The sequence below is a fragment of the Grampus griseus genome (assembly GCF_964374135.1).
Source record: "Grampus griseus genome assembly, chromosome: 12".
In the NCBI taxonomy this organism is placed as follows: domain Eukaryota; kingdom Metazoa; phylum Chordata; class Mammalia; order Artiodactyla; family Delphinidae; genus Grampus; species Grampus griseus.
The window spans coordinates 60,059,950-60,078,082 of record NC_139006.1 but is presented as its reverse complement, the minus strand read 5'-3'; positions in this window follow the sequence as shown (position 1 = coordinate 60,078,082).

Sequence of the window (18,133 nt, the reverse complement as noted above, 5' to 3'; positions counted from 1 at the left end):
GTGTCTTTATTCCCATCCTACCCCTAGGCTCTTCATGACAATTTTTTTTTCTTAGATTCCACATATATATGTGTTAGCATACGGTATTTGTTTTTCTTCTTCTGACTTACTTCACTCTGTATGACAGACTCCGGGTCCATCCACCTCACGACAAATAACTCAATTTCGTCTCTTTTTATGGCTAAGTAATATTCCATTGTACATATGTGTCACATCTTCTTAATCCATTCATCTGTTGATGGACACTTAGGTTGCTTCCATGTCCTGTCTATTGTAAATAGAGCTGTAATGAACATTTTGGTATATGACTCTTTTTGAATTATGGTTTTCTCAGGGTATATGCCCAGTAGTGGTATTGCTGGTTTGTATGGTAGTTCTAGATGTAGTTTTTTAAGGAACCTCCATACTGTACTCCATAGTGGCTGTATCATTTTATATTCCCATCAAGAGTGCAAGAGTGTTCCCTTTTCTCCACAGCCTCTCCAGCATTTATTGTTTGTAGATTTTTTGATGATGGCCATTCTGACTGGTGTGAAATGATATCTCATTGTAGTTTTGATTTGCATTTCTCTAATGATTAATGATGTTGAGCGTTCTTTCATGCGTTTGTTGGCAGTCTGTATATCTTCTTTGGAGAAATGTCTATTTAGGTCTTCTGCCCATTTATGGATTCAGTTGTTTGTTCTTTTGTTATTGAGCTGCATGAGCTCCTTGTAAATTTTGGAGATTAATCCTTTGTCAGTTGCTTCATTTGCAAATATTTTCTCCCATTCTGTGGGTTGTCTTTTCAACTTGTTTATGGTTTCCTTTGCTGTGCAAAAGCTTTTAAGTTTCATTAGGTCCTATTTGTTTATTTTTGTTTTTATTTCCATTTCTCTAGGAGGTGGGTCAAAAAGGACATTGCTGTGATTTATGTCATAGAGTGTTTTGCCTATATTTCTTGTAAGAGTTTGATGGTGTCTGTCCTTACATTTAGGTCTTTAATCCATTTTGAGTTTATTTTTGTGTATGGTGTTAGGGAGTGTTCTAATTTCATACTTTTACATGTACCTGTCCAGTTTTCCCAGCACCACTTATTGAAGAGGCTTTCATTTCTCCACTGTATATTCTTGCCTCCTTTACCAATGATAAGGTGACCATATGTGTGTGGGTTTATCTCTGGGCTTTCTCTCCTGTTCCATTGATCTATCTTTTTCTTTTTGTGCCAGTACCATACTGTCTTGATTAGAGTAGCTTTGTAGTATAGTCTGAAGCCAGGGATCCTGATTCCTCCAGCTCGATATTTCGTTCTCAAGATTGCTTTGGGTATTCGGGGTCTTTTGTGTTTCCATACAAATGGAGAAATTGTTTGTTCTAGTTGTGTAAAAAATTCCAGTGGTAGTTTGATAGGGATTGCATTGAATATGTAGATTACTTTGGATAGTAGAGTCATTCTCCCAATATTGATTCTTCCAATCCAAGAACATGGTATATCTCTCCATCTATTTGCATCATTTTTAAGTCCTTTCATCAGTGTCTTATAACTTTCTGCATACAGGTCTTTTTTCTCCTTAGGTAGGTTTATACCTAGATATGTTATTCTTTTTGTTGCAATGGTAAATGGGAGTGTTTTCTTGATTTCACTTTCAGATTTTTCATCATTAGTGTATAAGGATGCCAGAGATTTCTGTGCATTAATTTTGTATCCTGCTACTTTACCAAATTCATTGATTAGCTCTAGTTGTTTTCTGGTAGCATCATTAGGATTCCCTATGTATGGTATCATGTCATCTGCAAACAGTGACAGCTTTACTTCATCTTTTCTGATTTGGATTCCTTTTATTTCTTTTCTTCTCTGATTGCTTGGTTAGAACTTCCAAATCTATGTTGAATAAGAATGGTGAGAGTGGGCAGCCTTGTCTTGTCCCTGATCTTAGTGGAAATGGTTTCAGTTTTTCACCATTGAGGACGATGTTGGCTGTAGGTTTGTCATGTATGGCCTTTTTTACGTTGAGGAAAGTTCTCTCTATGCCTACTTTCAGCAGGGTTTTTATCATAAATAGGTGTTGAATTTTGTGAAAAGGTTTCTCTGCATCTATTGAGATGATCATTCTCCTTCAATTTGTTAATATGGTGCATGATGTAGACTGATTTCCATGTATTGAAGAATCCCTGCATTCCTGAAATAAACCACACTTGATCATAGTGTATGATCCTTTTAATGTTCTGTTGGATTCTGTTTGCTAGTATTTTGCTGAGAATTTTTCAATCTAGGTTCATCAGTAATATTGGCCTGTAGTTTTCTTTCTTTGTGACATCTTTTTCTAGTTTTGGTATCAGGGTGATAGTGGCCTCAGAGAATGAGTTTGGGAGTATTCCTCTCTCTGCTATATTTTGGAAGAGTTTGAGAAGGACAGGTGTTAGCTCTTCTCTAAATGTTTGATAGAATTCACCTGTGAAGCCATCTGGTCCTGGGCTTTTGTTTGTTGGAAGATTTTTAATCACAGTTTCAATTTCAGTGCTTGTGATTGGTCTGTTCATATTTTCTATTTCTTCCTGGTTCAGTCTTGGCAGGTTGTGTATTTCTAAGAATTTGCCCATTTCTTCCAGGTTGTCCATTTTATTGGCATAGAGTTGCTTGTAGTAATCTCTCATGATCTTTTGTATTTCTGCAGTATCAGTTGTTACTTCTCCTTTTTCATTTCTAATTCTATTGATTTGAGTCTTCTCGCTTTCTTTCATGATGAGTCTTGTTAATGGTTTATCAATTTTGTTTTTCTTCTCAAAGAACCATCTTTTAGTTTTATTGATCTTTGCTATCGTTTCCATCATTTCTTTTTCATTTATTTCTGATCTGACGTTTATGATTTCTTTCCTTCTGCTACCTTTGGGGTTTTTTTGTTCTTCTTTCTCTAATTGCTTTAGGTGCAAGGTTAGGTTGTTTATTCGAGATGTTTCCTGTTTCTTAAGGTAGGATTGTATTGCTATAAACTTTGCTCTTAGAACTGCTTTTGCTGCATCCCATAGGTTTTGGGTCATTGTGTCTCCATTGTCATTTGTTTCTAGGTATTTTTTGATTTCCACTTTGATTTCTTCAGTGATCACTTCGTTATTAAGTAGTGTATTGTTTAGCCTCCATGTGTTTGTATTTTTTACAGATCTTTTCCTGTAATTGATATCTAGTCTCATAGTGTTGTGGTCGGAAAAGATACTTGATATGATTTCAATTTTCTTAAATTTACCAAGCCTAGATTTGTGACCCAAGATCTGATTTCTCCAGAGGAATGTCCATGAGTACTTGAGAAAAATGTGTATTCTGTTGTTTTTGGATGGAATATCCTATAAATATCAATTAAGTCCATCTTGTTTAATGTATCATTTAAAGTTTCTGTTTCCTTATTTATTTTCATTTTGGATGATCTGTCCATTGGTGAAAGTGGGGTGTTAAAGATTCCTACTATGATTGTGTAACTGTCAATTTCCCCTTTTATGGCTGTTAGTATTTGCCTTATGTATTGGCGTGCTCCTATGTTGGGTGCATAAATATTTACAATTGCTATTTTTTCTTCTTGAATCGGTCCCTTGATCATTATGTAGTGTCCTTCTTTGTCTCTTCTAATAGTCTTTATTTTAAACTCTATTTTGTCTGATATGAGAATTGCTACTCCAGCTTTCTTCTGATTTCAATTTGCATGAAATATCTTTTTCCATCCCCTCACTTTCAGTCTGTATGTGTCCCTAGGTCTGAAGTGGGTCTCTTGTAGACAGCATATATATGGGTCTTCATTTTGTATCCATTCAGCCAGTCTGTGTCCTTTGGTGGGAGCATTTAATCTTTTTTATATTTAGGGTAATTTTCAATATGTATGTTCCTATTCCCATTTTCTTAATTGTTTTCAGTTTGCTGTTGTAGGTCTTTTCCTTCTCTTGTGTTTCTTGCCTAGAAAAGTTCCTTTAGCATTTGTTGTGAAACTAGTTTGGTGATGCTGTACTCTCTCAGCTTTTTCTTGTCTGTAAAGGTTTTAATTTCTCCATCACATCTGAATGAGATCCTTGCTGGGTAGAGTAATCTTGGTTGTAGGTTTTTCTCATTCATCACTTTCAATATGTCCTGCCACTCCCTTCTGGCTTGCAGAGTTTCTGCTGAAAAATCAACTGTTAACGTTATGGGGATTCCCTTGTGTGTTATTTGTTGTTTTTCCCTTGCTGCTTTTAATATGTTTTCTTTGTATTTAATTTTTGATAGTTTGATTAATATGTGTCTTGGCATGTTTCCCTTTGGATTTATCCTGTATGGGACTCTCTGTGCTTCCTGGACTTGATTCACTATTTCCTTTCCTATATTAGGGAAGTTTTCAACTATAATCTCTTCAAATACTTTCTCAGTCCCTTTCTTTTTCTCTTCTTCTTCTGGGACCCCTATAATTCGAATGTTGGTGTGTTTAATGTTGTCCCAGAGGTCTCTGAGACAGTTCTCAGTTCTTTTTATTCTTTTTTCTTTATTCTGCTCTGCAGTAGTTATTTCCAATATTTTATCTTCCAGGTCACTTATCTGTTCTTGTGTCTCAGTTATTCTGCTATTGATCCCTTCTAGAGTATTTTTAATTTCATTTATTGTGTTGTTCATCATTGCTTGTTTCCTCTTTAATTCTTCTAGGTCCTTGTTAAATGTTTCTTGCATTTTCTCTATTCTATTTCCAAGATTTTGGATCATCTTTACTATCATTATTCTGAATTCTTTTTCATGTAGACCGCCTATTTCCTCTTCATTTGTTAGGGCTGTTGGGTTTTTACCTTGTTCCTTCATCTTCTGTGTGTTTTTCTGTCTTTTCATTTTGCTTATCCTACTGTGTTTGGGGTCTCCTTTTCCCAGGCTGTAGGTTCGTAGTTCCCGTTTCTTTTGGTGTGTGTCCCCAGTGGCTAAGGTTGGTTCAGTGGGTTGTGTAGGTTTCCTGATGGAGGGTACTAGTGCCTGTGTTCTGGGGGATGAGGCTGGATATTGTTTTTCTGGTGGGCAGGTCCAGATCTGGTGGTGTGCTTTGTGGTTTCTGTGGCCTATTATGATTTTGGGCAGCCTCTCTGCTAATGTATGGGACTGTGTTCATGTCTTGATAGTTGTTTGGCATAAGGTGTCCAGCACTGTAGCTTGCTGGTCATTGAGTGAAGCTGGGTCTTGGTGTTGAGATTGTGTTCTCTGGGAGATTTTCACCATTTGATACGATGTTACGCTCAGAGGTCTATTGTGGACCAGTGTCCTGTAGTTGGTTCTCCCACATCAGAGGCACAGCACTGACTCCTGGCTGGAGCACCAAGAACCTTTCATTCACGTGGCTCAGAATAAAAGGGAGAAAGAAAAAGAAAGAAAGAAAGAGAGAAAGAAAGAAAGTGGATAAAATAAAGTAGGATAAAATAAAATATAGTTCTTAAAATAAAAAATAAAAAATCATTGTTAAGAAAAAAATTTTAAGTAAAAAAAAACCCTGAACGTTCAGAACCCTAGAACAAATGGTGAAAGCAAAGGTATACAGACAAAATCTCACACAGAAGCATACACATACACACTCACAAAAAGAGGAAAAGGGGAAAAAATAATATATCTTGCTTCCAAAGTCCACCTCCTCAATTTGGGATAATTTGTTGTCTATTCAGGTATTGCACAGATGCAGGGTACATCAAGTTGATTGTGGAGCTTTAACCTGCTGCTTCTGAGGCTGCTGGGAGAAATTTCCGTTTCTCTTCTTTGTTCACACAGCTCCCAGGGTTCAGCTTTGGATTTGGCCCCGCCTCTGCATGTAGGTCGCCTGAGGGCGTCTGTTCTTCCGCTCAGACAGGACAGGGTTAAAGGAGCAGATGGAGGGCTTCCCTGGTGGCACAGTGGTTGAGAGTCTGCCGGCCGATGCAGGGCACACGGGTTCATGCCCCAGTCTGGGAGGATCCCACATGCCGCGGAGCGGCTGAGCCCGTGGGCCATGGCCACTGGGCCTGCGCGTCCAGAGCCTGTGCTCTGCAATGGTAGAGGCAACAACAGTGAGAGGCCCATGTACCACAAAAAAAAAAAAAAAAAAAAAGGAGCATCTGCTTTTGGGGCTCTGGCTCACTCAGGCCGGGTTAGGGAGGGGTACGGTTGCAGGGTGAGCCTGCAGCGCAGAGGCTGGCATGACGTTGCACCAGCCTGAGGTGCGCCATACGTTCTCCTGGGGAATTTGTCCCTGGATCAGGGGACCCTGGCAGTGGCAGGCTGCATACATTCCGGGGAGGGGAGATGTGGTTATTGACCTGTGCTCACACACAGGCTTCTTGGTGGCGGCAGCAGCAGCCGTAGAGTCTCATGCCCGTCTCTGGGATCCACACTGATAGCCGCGGCTCGCACCTGTATCTGGAGCTCCTTTAAGCAGCGCTCTTAATCCCATCTCCTCGCGCATCAGGAAACAAAGAGGCAAGAAAAAGTCTCTTGTCTCTTCGGCAGCTCCGGACTTCTCCCAGACTCCCTCCCGTCTAGGCGTGGCGCACTAACCCCTTCAGGCTGTGTTCACGTCTCCAAGCCCAGTCCTCTCCCTGGGATCCCACCTCCGAAGCACGAGCCTCAGCTCCCAGCCCCCACCCACCCCAGTGGGTGAGCAGACAAGCCTCTTGGGCTGGTGGAGGCAGGTTGACACTGATCCTCTGTGTGGGAGTCTCTCCACTTTGCCCTCTGCTCCCCTGTTGCTGAGCTCTCCTCGGTGGCTCTGAAGCTTCCCCCTCTGCCACCCTCAGTCTCTGCCCGTGAAGGGGCTTCTAGTGTGTGGAAACCTTTCCTCCTTCACAGCTGCCTCCCTCTTGTGTGGGTCCCATCTCTATTCTTTTGTCTCTGTTTTTTCTTTTGCCCTACCCAGGTGCATGGGGAGTTTCTTGCCTTTTGGGAGGTCTGAGGTCTTCTGCCAGCGATCAGTGGGTGTTCTATAGGAGCAGTTCCATGTATAGATGTATTTCTGATGTATCTGTGGGGAGGAAGGTGATCTCCCCATCTTACTCTTCCACCATGTTCTCCAGAAACCTGTCCATTTATTGATTGGGTTGTTTTTTGTGTTTTGATATTGAGCTGCATGAGCTTTTTTATATTTTGGAGAAAAATCACTTCTCTGTTGCCTTGTTGGCAAATATTTTCTCCCGTTCTGTGGTTTGTCTTTTCATGTTGTTTCTGGTTTCCTTTGCTCTGCAAAAGCTTTTAAGTTTAATTAGGTCCCATTTGTTTATTTTTGTGTTTATTTTTATTACTCTAAGAGGTGGATCCAAAAAGATATTGCTGGTTTTTTTGTCAAAGAATGCCCCACTTATGTTTTCATGTAAGAGTTTTATAGTGTCTGGTCTTACATTTAGGTCTTTAATCCATTTTGAGTTTATGTTTGTGTATGGTGTTAGGAAGTATTCTAATTTCATTCTTTTACATGTAGCTGTCCAGTTTGCCCAGCACCACTTATTGAAGAGGCTGTCGTTTCTCCATTGTATATTCTTGCTTCCTTTACTGAAGATAAGATGACCAAATGTGTGTGGATTTATCTCTGGGCTTTCTCTCCTTTTCCACTGATCTATATTTCTGTTTTCGTGCCCATGCCTTATTATCTTGATTACTGTAGTTTTGTAGTACAGTCTGAGGTCAGGGAGCCTGATTCCTCCAGCTCCATTTTTCTTTCTCAAGATTGCTTTAGCTATTCGGGGTCTTTTGTGTTTCCATACAAATTGTGCAATTTTTTGTTCTAGTTCTGTGAAAAATGCTATTGGTAGTTTGATAGGGATTGTATTAAAACTGTAGATTACTTTGGGTAGTATAGTCATTTTCATAATGTTGACTCTTCCAATCCAATAACATGATATATCTCTCCATCTCTTACTATCATTTTAATTTCTTTCATCAGTGTGTTATAATTTTCTGCATATAGGTCTTTTGTCTCCTTAGGTAGCTTTATTCCCAGCTTTTTTTTTTTTTTTTTTTTTTTTGCGGTATGCGGGCCTCTCATTGTTGCGGCCTCTTCCATTGCAGAGCACAGGCTCTGGATGCGCAGGCTCAGCAGCCATGGTTCATGGGCCTAGCCACTCCGCGGCATGTGGGATCTTCCCAGACCAGGGCATGAACCCATGTCCCCTGCATCGGCAGATGGACCCCCAACAACTGCACCACCAGGGAAGCCCTATTCCTAGCTATTTAATTCATTCTGTTGCAATGGTAAATGGGAGTGTTTCCTTAATTTCTCTTTCAGATATTTCATCATTAGTGTATAGGAATGCAAGAGATTTCTGTGCATTAATTTTGTATCCTACTACTTTACCAAATTCATTGATTAGCTCTGGTAGTTTTCTGGTAGCATCTTTAGGATTCTCTATGTATAGTATCATGTCATCTGCAAATAGTGACAGCTTTACTTCTTTTCCAATTTTGATTCCTTTTATTTCTTTTTCTTCTCTGATCGATGTGGCTAAAACTTTGAAAACTATGTTGAGTGAAAGTGGTAAGAGTGGGCATCCTTGTCTTGTTCCTGATCTTAGAGGAAATTGTTTCAGTTTTTCACCATTGAGAATGATGTTGGCTGTGGGTTTGTTATATATGGCCTTTATTATGTTGAGGTAGATTCTCTCTATGCCTACTTTCTGGAGAGTTTTATATCATAAATGGGTGTTGAATTTTGTCCAAAGCTTTTCTGCTTATAATGAGATTATCGTATGGTTTTTATCCTTCAGTTTGTTAATATGGTGTATCATATTGTTTGATTTCTGTATATTGATGAATACTTGCATTCCTGGGAGAAACCACACTGGATCATGGGGTATGATCCTTTAAATGTGCTGTTGGATTCTTTTTGCTGTATTATTGTTGGGGAATTTTCCATCTATGTTCACCAGTGATGTTGGTCTGTAGTTTTCTTTTTTTGTGACATCTTTCCCTGGTTTTGGTATCAGGGTGATGGTGGCCTCGTAGAATGAGTTTGGGAGTGTTCCTCCCTCTCATATATTTTGGAAGAGCTTGAGAAGGATAGTTGTTAGCTCTTCTCTAAATTTTTGATAGAATTCGCCTCTGAAGCCATCTGGTCCTGGGCTATTGTCTGTTGGAAGATTTTTAACCACAGTTTCAATTTCAGTGCTTGTGATTGTTCTGCTTATATTTTCTATTTCTTCCTGGTTCAGTCTCAGACAGTTGTGCTTTTCTAAGAATTTGTCCATTATTTCCAGGTTGTCTATTTTATTGGCATATACTTGCTTATAGCAATCTCACATGATTCTTTGTATTTCTGCAATGTCAGTTGTTACTTCTTTTTTACTTCTAATTCTGTTGATTTGAGTCTTCTCCCTTTTTTTCCTTGATGGGTCAGCCTAGTGGTTTATCAATTTTGTTTGCATTCTCAAGGAAACAGCTTTTAGTTTTATTGATCTTTGCTATTGTTTCCTTCATTTCTTTCTCATTTGTTTCTGATCTAGTCTTTATGATTTCTTTCCTTCTACTAACTTTGGGTTTTTTGGTGTTCTTCTTTCTCTAACTGCTTTAGGTGTAAGGTAAGGTAAGGTTTATTTGTGATTTTTCTTGTTTCTTGAGGGAGGATTGTATTGTTATAAACTTCTCTCTTAGAACTGCTTTTGCTGCATCCCATAGGTTTTGGTTCATTGTGTTTACATTGTCATTTGTTTCTAGGTATTTTTCGATTTCCTCTTTGATTTCTTCAGTGATCTCTTGGTTGTTCAGTAAAATATTGTTTAGCCTCCATGTGTTTGTATTTTTTACAGATTTTTTTCCCTGTAATTAATATCTAGTCTCCTAGTGTTGTGCTTGGAAAAGACACTTGATACAATTTCAATTTTCTTAAATTTACCAAGGCTTGATTTGTATACCAAGATATGATCTATCCTGGAGGATGTTGAGAAGAAAGTGTATTCTGCTGTTTTTGGATGGAATTTCCTATAAATATCAATTAAGGCCATCTTTTCTAATGTGTCATTTAAAGCTTGTGTTTCCTGGGCTTCCCTGGTGGTGCAGTGGTTGGGGGTCCGCCTGCCAATGCAGGGACGTGGGTTCATGCCCTGGTCCTGGAGGATCCCATGTGCCATGGAGCAGCTGGGCCTGTGGGCCATGGCCACTGGACCTGCATATCTGGAGCCTGTGCTCTGCAATGGGAGAAGCCATGGCAGTGAGAGTCCCGCGTACCGAAAAAAAAAAAAAAGAAAAAAAAAAAGAGCTTATGTTTCCTTATTTATTCTCATTTTGGATGATCTGTCCACTGGTGAAAGTGGGTGTTAAAGTCCCCTACTATTATTTTGTTATTGTCTATTTTCCCGTTTATGGTTGTTAGCATTTGCCTTATGTTTTGAGGTGCTGCTATGTTGGGTGCATAAATATATACAATTGTTGTATCTTCCTCTTGGATTGATCCCTTGATCATTATGTAGTGTTCTTCTTTGTCTCTTCTAATAGTCTTTATTTTAAAGTCCATTTTCTCTGATATGACTATTGCTACTACAGCTTTCTTTTGATTTCCATTTGCACAGAATACCTTTTTCCATCCTCTCACTTTCAGTCTGTATGTTTCCCTGGGTGTGAAGTGGGTCTCTTGTAGACAGCACATATACGGATCATGTTTTTGTATCCATTCAGCCAATCTATGTCTTTTGGTTGGAACATTTAAGCCATTTACATTTAAGGTAATTATCGATATGTATGTTCCTATTACCATTTTCTTAATTGTTTTGGGTTTGTTTTTGTAGGTCTTTTCCTTCTCTTGTGTTTCCTGCCTAGAGAATTTCTGTTAGTATTTGTTGGAAAGCTGGTTTGGTGGTGCTGAATTCTCTTAAGTTTTTCTTTTTTTTTCTGAATCACATCTTTACTCTGTGCATTTTCAGCCCTTGCACATTTGATTTATTTTTTTTTTAACATCTTTATTGGAGTATAATTGCTTTACAATGGTATGTTAGTTTCAGCTTCACAACAAAATGAATCAGTTATATATATATACATATGTTCCCATATCTCTTCCCGCTTGCGTCTCCCTCCCTCCCACCCTCCCTATCCCACCCCTCCAGGCGGTCACAAAGCACCGAGCTGATCTCCCTGTGCTATGCGGCTGCTTCCCACTAGCTATCTACCTTACGTTTGGTAGTGTATATATGTCCATACCTCTTTATCGCTTTGTCACCGTTTACCCTTCCCCCTCCCCATAGCCTCAAGTCCATTCTCTAGTAGGTCTGTGTCTTTATTCCTCTTTCACCCCTAGGTTTTTCATGACATTTATTTTTCTTAGATTCCATATATATGTGTTAGCATACGGTATTTGTCTCTCTCTTTCTGACTTACTTCACTCTGTATGACAGACTCTAGGTCTATCCACCTCATTACAAATAGCTCAATTTCATTTCTTTTTATGGCTGAGTAATATTCCATTGTATATATGTGCCACATCTTCTTTATCCATTCATCCGATGATGGACACTTAGGTTGTTTCCATCTCTGGGCTATTGTAAATAGAGCTGCAATGAACATTTTGGTACATGACTCTTTTTGAATTATGGTTTTCTCAGGGTATATGCCCAGTAGTGGGATTGCTGGGTCATATGGTAGTTCTATTTGTAGCTTTTTAAGGAACCTCCATACTGTTCTCCACAGTGGCTGTATCAATTTACATTCCCACCAACAGAGTAAGAGGGTTCCCTTTTCTCCACACCCTCTCCAGCATTTATTGTTTCTAGATTTTTTGATGATGGCCATTCTGACTGGTGTGAGATGATATCTCATTGTAGTTTTGATTTGCATTTCTCTCATGATTAGTGATGTTGAGCATTCTTTCATGTGTTTGTTGGCACTCTGTATATCTTCTTTGGAGAAATGTCTATGTAGGTCTTCTGCCCATTTTTGGATTGGGTTGTTTGTTTTTTTGTTATTAAGCTGCATGAGCTGCTTATAAATTTTGGAGATCAATCCTTTGTCAGTTGCTTCATTTGCAAATATTTTCTCCCATTCTGAGGGTTGTCTTTTGGTCTTCTTTATGGTTTCCTTTGCTGCGCAAAAGCTTTTAAGTTTCATTAGGTCCCATTTGTTTACTCTTGTTTTTATTTCCATTTCTCTAGGAGGTGGGTCAAAAAGGACCTTGCTGTGATTTATGTCATAGAGTCTTCTGCCTATGTTTTCCTCTAAGAGTTTGATAGTTTCTGGCCTTACATTTAGGTCTTTAATCCATTTTGAGCTTATTTTTGTGTATGGTGTTAGGGAGTGATCTAATTTCATACTTTTACATGTAGCTGTCCAGTTTTCCCAGCACCACTTATTGAATAGGCTGTCCTTTCTCCACTGTACATTTCTGCCTCCTTTGTCAAAGATAAGGTGACCATATGTGCGTGGGTTTATCTCTGGGCTTTCTATCCTGTTCCATTGATCTATCTTTCTGTTTTTGTGCCAGTACCATACCGTCTTGATAACTGTAGCTTTGTAGTATAGTCTGAAGTCTGGGAGCCTGATTCCTCCAGTTCCTTCTTTCGTTCTCAAGATTGCTTTGGCTATTCGGGGTCTTTTGTGTTTCCATACAAATTGCAAAATTTTTTGTTCTAGTTCTGTGAAAAATGCCAGTGGTAGTTTGATAGGGATTGCATTGAATCTATAGATTGCTTTCGGTAGTAGAGTCATTTTCACAATGTTGATTCTTCCAATCCAAGAACATGGTATATCTCTCCATCTATTTGTATCATCTTTAATTTCTTTCATCAGTGTCTTATAATTTTCTGCATACAGATCTTTTGTCTCCTTAGGTAGGTTTATTCCTAGATATTTTATTCTTTTTGTTGCAATGGTAAATGGGAGTGTTTTCTTGATTTCACTTTCAGATTTTTCATCATTAGTATATAGGAATGCCAGAGATTTCTGTGCATTAATTTTGTATCCTGCCACTTTACCAAATTCATTGATTAGCTCTAGTAGTTTTCTGGTAGCATCTTTAGGGTTCTCTATGTATAGGATCATGTCATCTGCAAACAGTGACAGCTTTACTTCTTCTTTTCCGATTTGGATTCCTTTTATTTCCTTTTCTTCTCTGATTGCTGTGGCTAAAACTTCCAAAACTATGTTGAATAAGAGTGGTGAGAGTGGGCAACCTTGTCTTGTTCCTGATCTTAGTGGAAATGCTTTCAGTTTTTCACCATTGAGGATGATGTTTGCTGTGGGCTTGTCATATATGGCCTTTATTATGTTGAGGAAAGTTCCCTCTATGCCTACTTTCTGCAGGGTTTTTATCATAAATGGGTGTTGAATTTTGTCAAAAGCTTTCTCTGCATCTATTGAGATGATCATATGGTTTTTCTCCTTCAGTTTGTTAATATGGTTTATCACATTGATAGATTTGCGTATATTGAAGAATCCTTGCATTCCTGGAATAAACCCCACTTGATCATGGTGTATGATCCTTTTAATGTGCTGTTGGATTCTGTTTGCTAGTATTTTGTTGAGGATTTTTGCATCTATGTTCATCAGTGATATTGGCCTGTAGTTTTCTTTCTTTGTGACATCCTTGTCTGGTTTTGGTATCAAGGTGATGGTGGCCTCGTAGAAGGAGTTTGGGAGTGTTCCTCCCTCTGCTATATTTTGGAAGAGTTTGAGAAGGATAGGTGTTAGCTCTTCTCTAAATGTTTGATAGAATTCGCCTGTGAAGCCATCTGGTCCTGGGCTTTTCTTTGTTGGAAGATTTTTAATCACAGTTTCAATTTCAGTGCTTGTGATTGGTCTGTTCATATTTTCTATTTCTTCCTGATTCAGTCTTGGCAGGTTGTGCATTTCTAAGAATTTGTCCATTTCTTCCAAATTGTCCATTTTATTGACATAGAGTTGCTTGTAGTAATCTCTCATGATCTCTTTTATTTCTGCAGTGTCAGTTGTTACCTCTCCTTTTTCATTTCTAATTCTATTGATTTGAGTCTTCTCCCTTTTTTTCTTGATGAGTCTGGCTAGTGGTTTATCTATTTTGTTTATCTTCTCAAAGAACCAGCTTTTAGTTTTATTGATCTTTGCTATTGTTTCCTTCATTTCTTTTTCATTTATTTCTGATCTGATTTTTATGATTTCTTTCCTTCTGCTAGCTTTGGGGGTTTTTTGTTCTTCTTTCTCTAATTGCTTGAGGTGCAAGGTTAGGTTGTTTATTCGAGATGTTTCCTGCTTCTTAAGGTGGGCTTGTATTGCTATAAACTTCCCCCTTAGAACTGCTTTTGCTGCATCCCACAGGTTTTGGGTCGTTGTGTCTCCATTGTCATTTGTTTCTAGGTATTTTTTGATTTCCTCTTTGATTTCTTCAGTGATCACTTCATTATTAAGTAGTGTATTGTTTAGCCTCCATGTGTTTGTATTTTTTACAGATCTTTTACTGTAATTGATATCTAGTCTCATGGCGTTGTGGTCAGAAAAGATACTTGATGCAATTTCAATTTTCTTAAATTTACCAAGGCTTGATTTGTGACCCAAGATATGATCTATCCTGGAGAATGTTCCATGGCACTTGAGAAAAATGTGTATTCTGTTGTTTTTGGATGGAATGTCCTATAAATATCAATTAACTCCATCTCGTTTAATGTATCATTTAAAGCTTGTGTTTCCTTATTTATTTTCATTTTGGATGATCTGTCCATTGGTGAAAGTGGGGTGTTAAAGTCCCCTACTATGAATGTGTTACTGTCGATTTCCCCTTTTATGGTTGTCAGTATTTGCCTTATGTATTGGCGTGCTCCTATGTTGGGTGCATAAATATTTACAATTGTTATATCTTCCTCTTGGATCGATCCCTTGATCATTATGTAGTGTCCTTCTTTGTCTCTTCTAATAGTCTTTGTTTTAAAGTCTATTTTGTCTGATATGAGAATTGCTACTCCAGCTTTCTTTTGGTTTCCATTTGCATGAAATACCTTTTTCCATCCCCTTACTTTCAGTCTGTATGTGTCTCTAGGTCTGAAGTGGGTCTCTTGTAGACAGCAAATATATGGGTCTTGTTTTTGTATCCATTCAGCCAATCTGTGTCTTTTGGTGGGAGCATTTAGTCCATTTACATTTAAGGTAATTATCGATATGTGTGTTCCTATTCCCATTTTCTTAATTGTTTTGGGTTCGTTATTGTAGGTCCTTTCCTTCTTTTGTGTTTCTTGCCTAGAGAAGTTCCTTTAGCAGTTGTTGTAGAGCTGGTTTGGTGGTGCTGAACTCTCTCAGCTTTTGCTTGTCTGTAAAGGTTTTAATTTCTCCATCAAATCTGAATGAGATCCTTGCTGGGTAGAGTAATCTTGGTTGCAGGTTTTTCTCCTTCAACACTTTCAATATGTCCTGCCACTCCCTTCTGGCTTGCAGAGTTTCTGCTGAAAGATCAGCTGTTAACCTTATGGGGATTCCCTTGTGTGTTATTTGTTGTTTTTCCCTTGCTGCTTTTAATATGTTTTCTTTGTATTTAATTTTTGACAGTTTGATTAATATGTGTCTTGGCGTATTTCTCCTTGGATTTATCCTGTATGGGACTCTCTGTGCTTCCTGGACTTGATTAACTATTTCCTTTCCCATATTAGGGAAGTTTTCAACTATAATCTCTTCAAATATTTTCTCAGTCCCTTTCTTTTTCTCTTCTTCTTCTGGAACCCCTATAATTCGAATGTTGGTGCGTTTAATGTTGTCCCAGAGGTCTCTGAGACTGTCCTCAGTTCTCTTCATTCTTTTTTCTTTATTCTGCTCTGCAGTAGTTATTTCCACTATTTTATCTTCCAGGTCACTTATCCGTTCTTCTGCCTCAGTTATTCTGCTATTGATTCCATCTAGAGTACTTTTAATTTCATTTATTGTGTTGTTCATCGTTGCTTGTTTCATCTTTAGTTCTTCTAGGTCCTTGTTAACTGATTCTTGCAATTTGTCCATTCTATTGTCCATTCTATCTCCAAGATTTCGGATCAACCTTACTATCATTATTCTGAATTCTTTTTCAGGTAGACTGCCTATTTCCTCTTCATTTGTTAGGTCTGGTGGGTTTTTACCTTGCTCCTTCATCTGCTGTGTGTTTTTCTGTCTTTTCATTTTGCTTATCTTACTGTGTTTGGGGTCTCCTTTTTTTTTTTTTGCAGGCTGAAGGTTCGTAGTTCCTGTTGTTTTTTGTGTCTGTCCCCAGTGGCTAAGGTTGGTTCAGTGGGTTGTGTAGGCTTCCTGGTGGAGGGTACTAGTGCCTGTGTTCTGGTGTATGAGGCTGGATCTTGTCTTTCTGGTGGGCAGGTCCACGTCTGGTGGTGTGTTTTGGGGTGTCTGTAGACTTATTATGATTTTGGGCAGCCTCTCTGCTAATGGGTGGGGTTGTGTTCCTGTCTTGCTAGTTGTTTGGCATAGGATGTCTAGCACTGTAGCTTGCTGGTCGTTGAGTGAAGCTGGGTGCTGGCGTTGAGATGGAGATCTCTCGGAGATTTTTGCTGTTTGATATTATGTGCAGCTGGGAGGCCTCTTGTGGACCAGTGTCCTGAAGTTGGCTCTCCCACCTCAGAGGCACAGCACTGAGTCCTGGCTGCAGCACCAAGAGCCTTTCATCCACAGGGCTCCTTAATTTGGGATGATTCGTTGTCTATTCAGGTATTCCACAGATGCAGGGTATATCAAGTTGATTGTAGAGCTTTAATCCGCTGCTTCTGAGGCTGCTGGGAGAGATTTCCCTTTCTCTTCTTTGTTCTCACAGTTCCCAGGGGCTCAGCTTTGGATTTGGCCCCGCCTGTGCGTGTAGGTCGCCGGAGGGCGTCTGTTCTTTGCTCAGACAGGACGGGGTTAAAGGAGCCGCTGATTCGGAGGCTCTGGCTCACCCAGGCCGGGGGGTAGGGAGGGTCACGGAGTGCGGGGCGGGCCTGCAGCGGCAGAGGCCGGCGTGACGCTGCAGCCTGAGGCGCGCCGTGCGCTCTCCCGGGGGAGCTGTCCCTGGATCCCGGGACCCTGGCAGTGGCGGGCTGCACAGGCTCCCCGGAAGGGCGTGTGGCTAGTGACCTGTGTTCGCACACAGGCCTCCTGGCGGCGGCAGCAGCGGCCTTAGCGTCCCATGTCCGTCTCTGGGCTCCGCACTCTTAGCCGCGACTCGCGCCCGTCCCTGGAGCTCTCTCAAGCAGCGTTCTTAATCCCCTCTCCTCGTGCACCAGGAAACAAAGAGGGACGTAAAAGTCTCTTGCCTCTTTGGCAGGTCCAGACCCCGCCCCGGACTCTCTCCCGGCCAGCCGCGGCGCACCAACGCCCTGCAGGCTGTGTTCACGCCGCCAACCCCAGTCCTCTCCAGGCGCTCCGACAAAAGCCGGAGCCTCAGCTCCCAGTCCCGCCCGCCCCGGCGGGCGAGCAGACAAGCCTCTCGGCTGGTGAGTGCTGGTCGGCCCGATCCTCTGCCCTGGAATCTGTCCGCTTTGCCCTCCGCACCCCTGTTGCTGTGCTCTCCTCCGCGGCTCCCAAGCTCCCCCACTCCGCCTCCCGAAGTCTCCACCCGCGAAGGGGCTTCCTAGTGTGTGGACACTTTTCCTCCTTCACAGCTCCTTCCCGCTGGTGCAGGACCCGTCCCTATCCTTTTGTCTCTCTTTAGTTTTTTCTTTTGCCCTAACCAGGTACGTGGGGGGTTCCTTGCCTTTTGGGAGGTCTGAGGTCTTCTGCCAGCGTTCAGTAGGTGCTCCGTAGGAGTTGTTCCACACGTAGATGTATTTCTGGTGTATCTCTCTCTTAAGTTTTGATTGTCAGTAAAGGTTTTAATTTCTCTGTCAAATCTAAAATAGATCCTTGCTGGGTAGAATAATCTTGGTTGTAGGTTTTTCCCTTTCATCACTTTAAATATGTCCTGCCACTCCCTTCTGGCTTACAGAGTTTCTGCTGAAAGATCAGCTGTTAACCTTATGGGGATTTCCTTGTATGTTATTTGTTGCATTTCCCTTGCTGCTTTTAATTTTGTTTCTTTGTATTTAATTTTTGATAGTTTGATTAATATATGTATTGGCATGTTTCTTCTTGGATATATCCTGTATGGGAATGTCTGCACTTCCTGGACTTGATTGACTATTTCCTTTCCCATATTAGGGAAGTTTTTAACTATATTCTCTTCAAATTTTTTCTCAGTCCCTTTCTTTTTCTCTTCTTCTTCTGGGATCCCTATAAGTCGAATGTTCGTGCATTTAATGTTGTCCCAGAGGT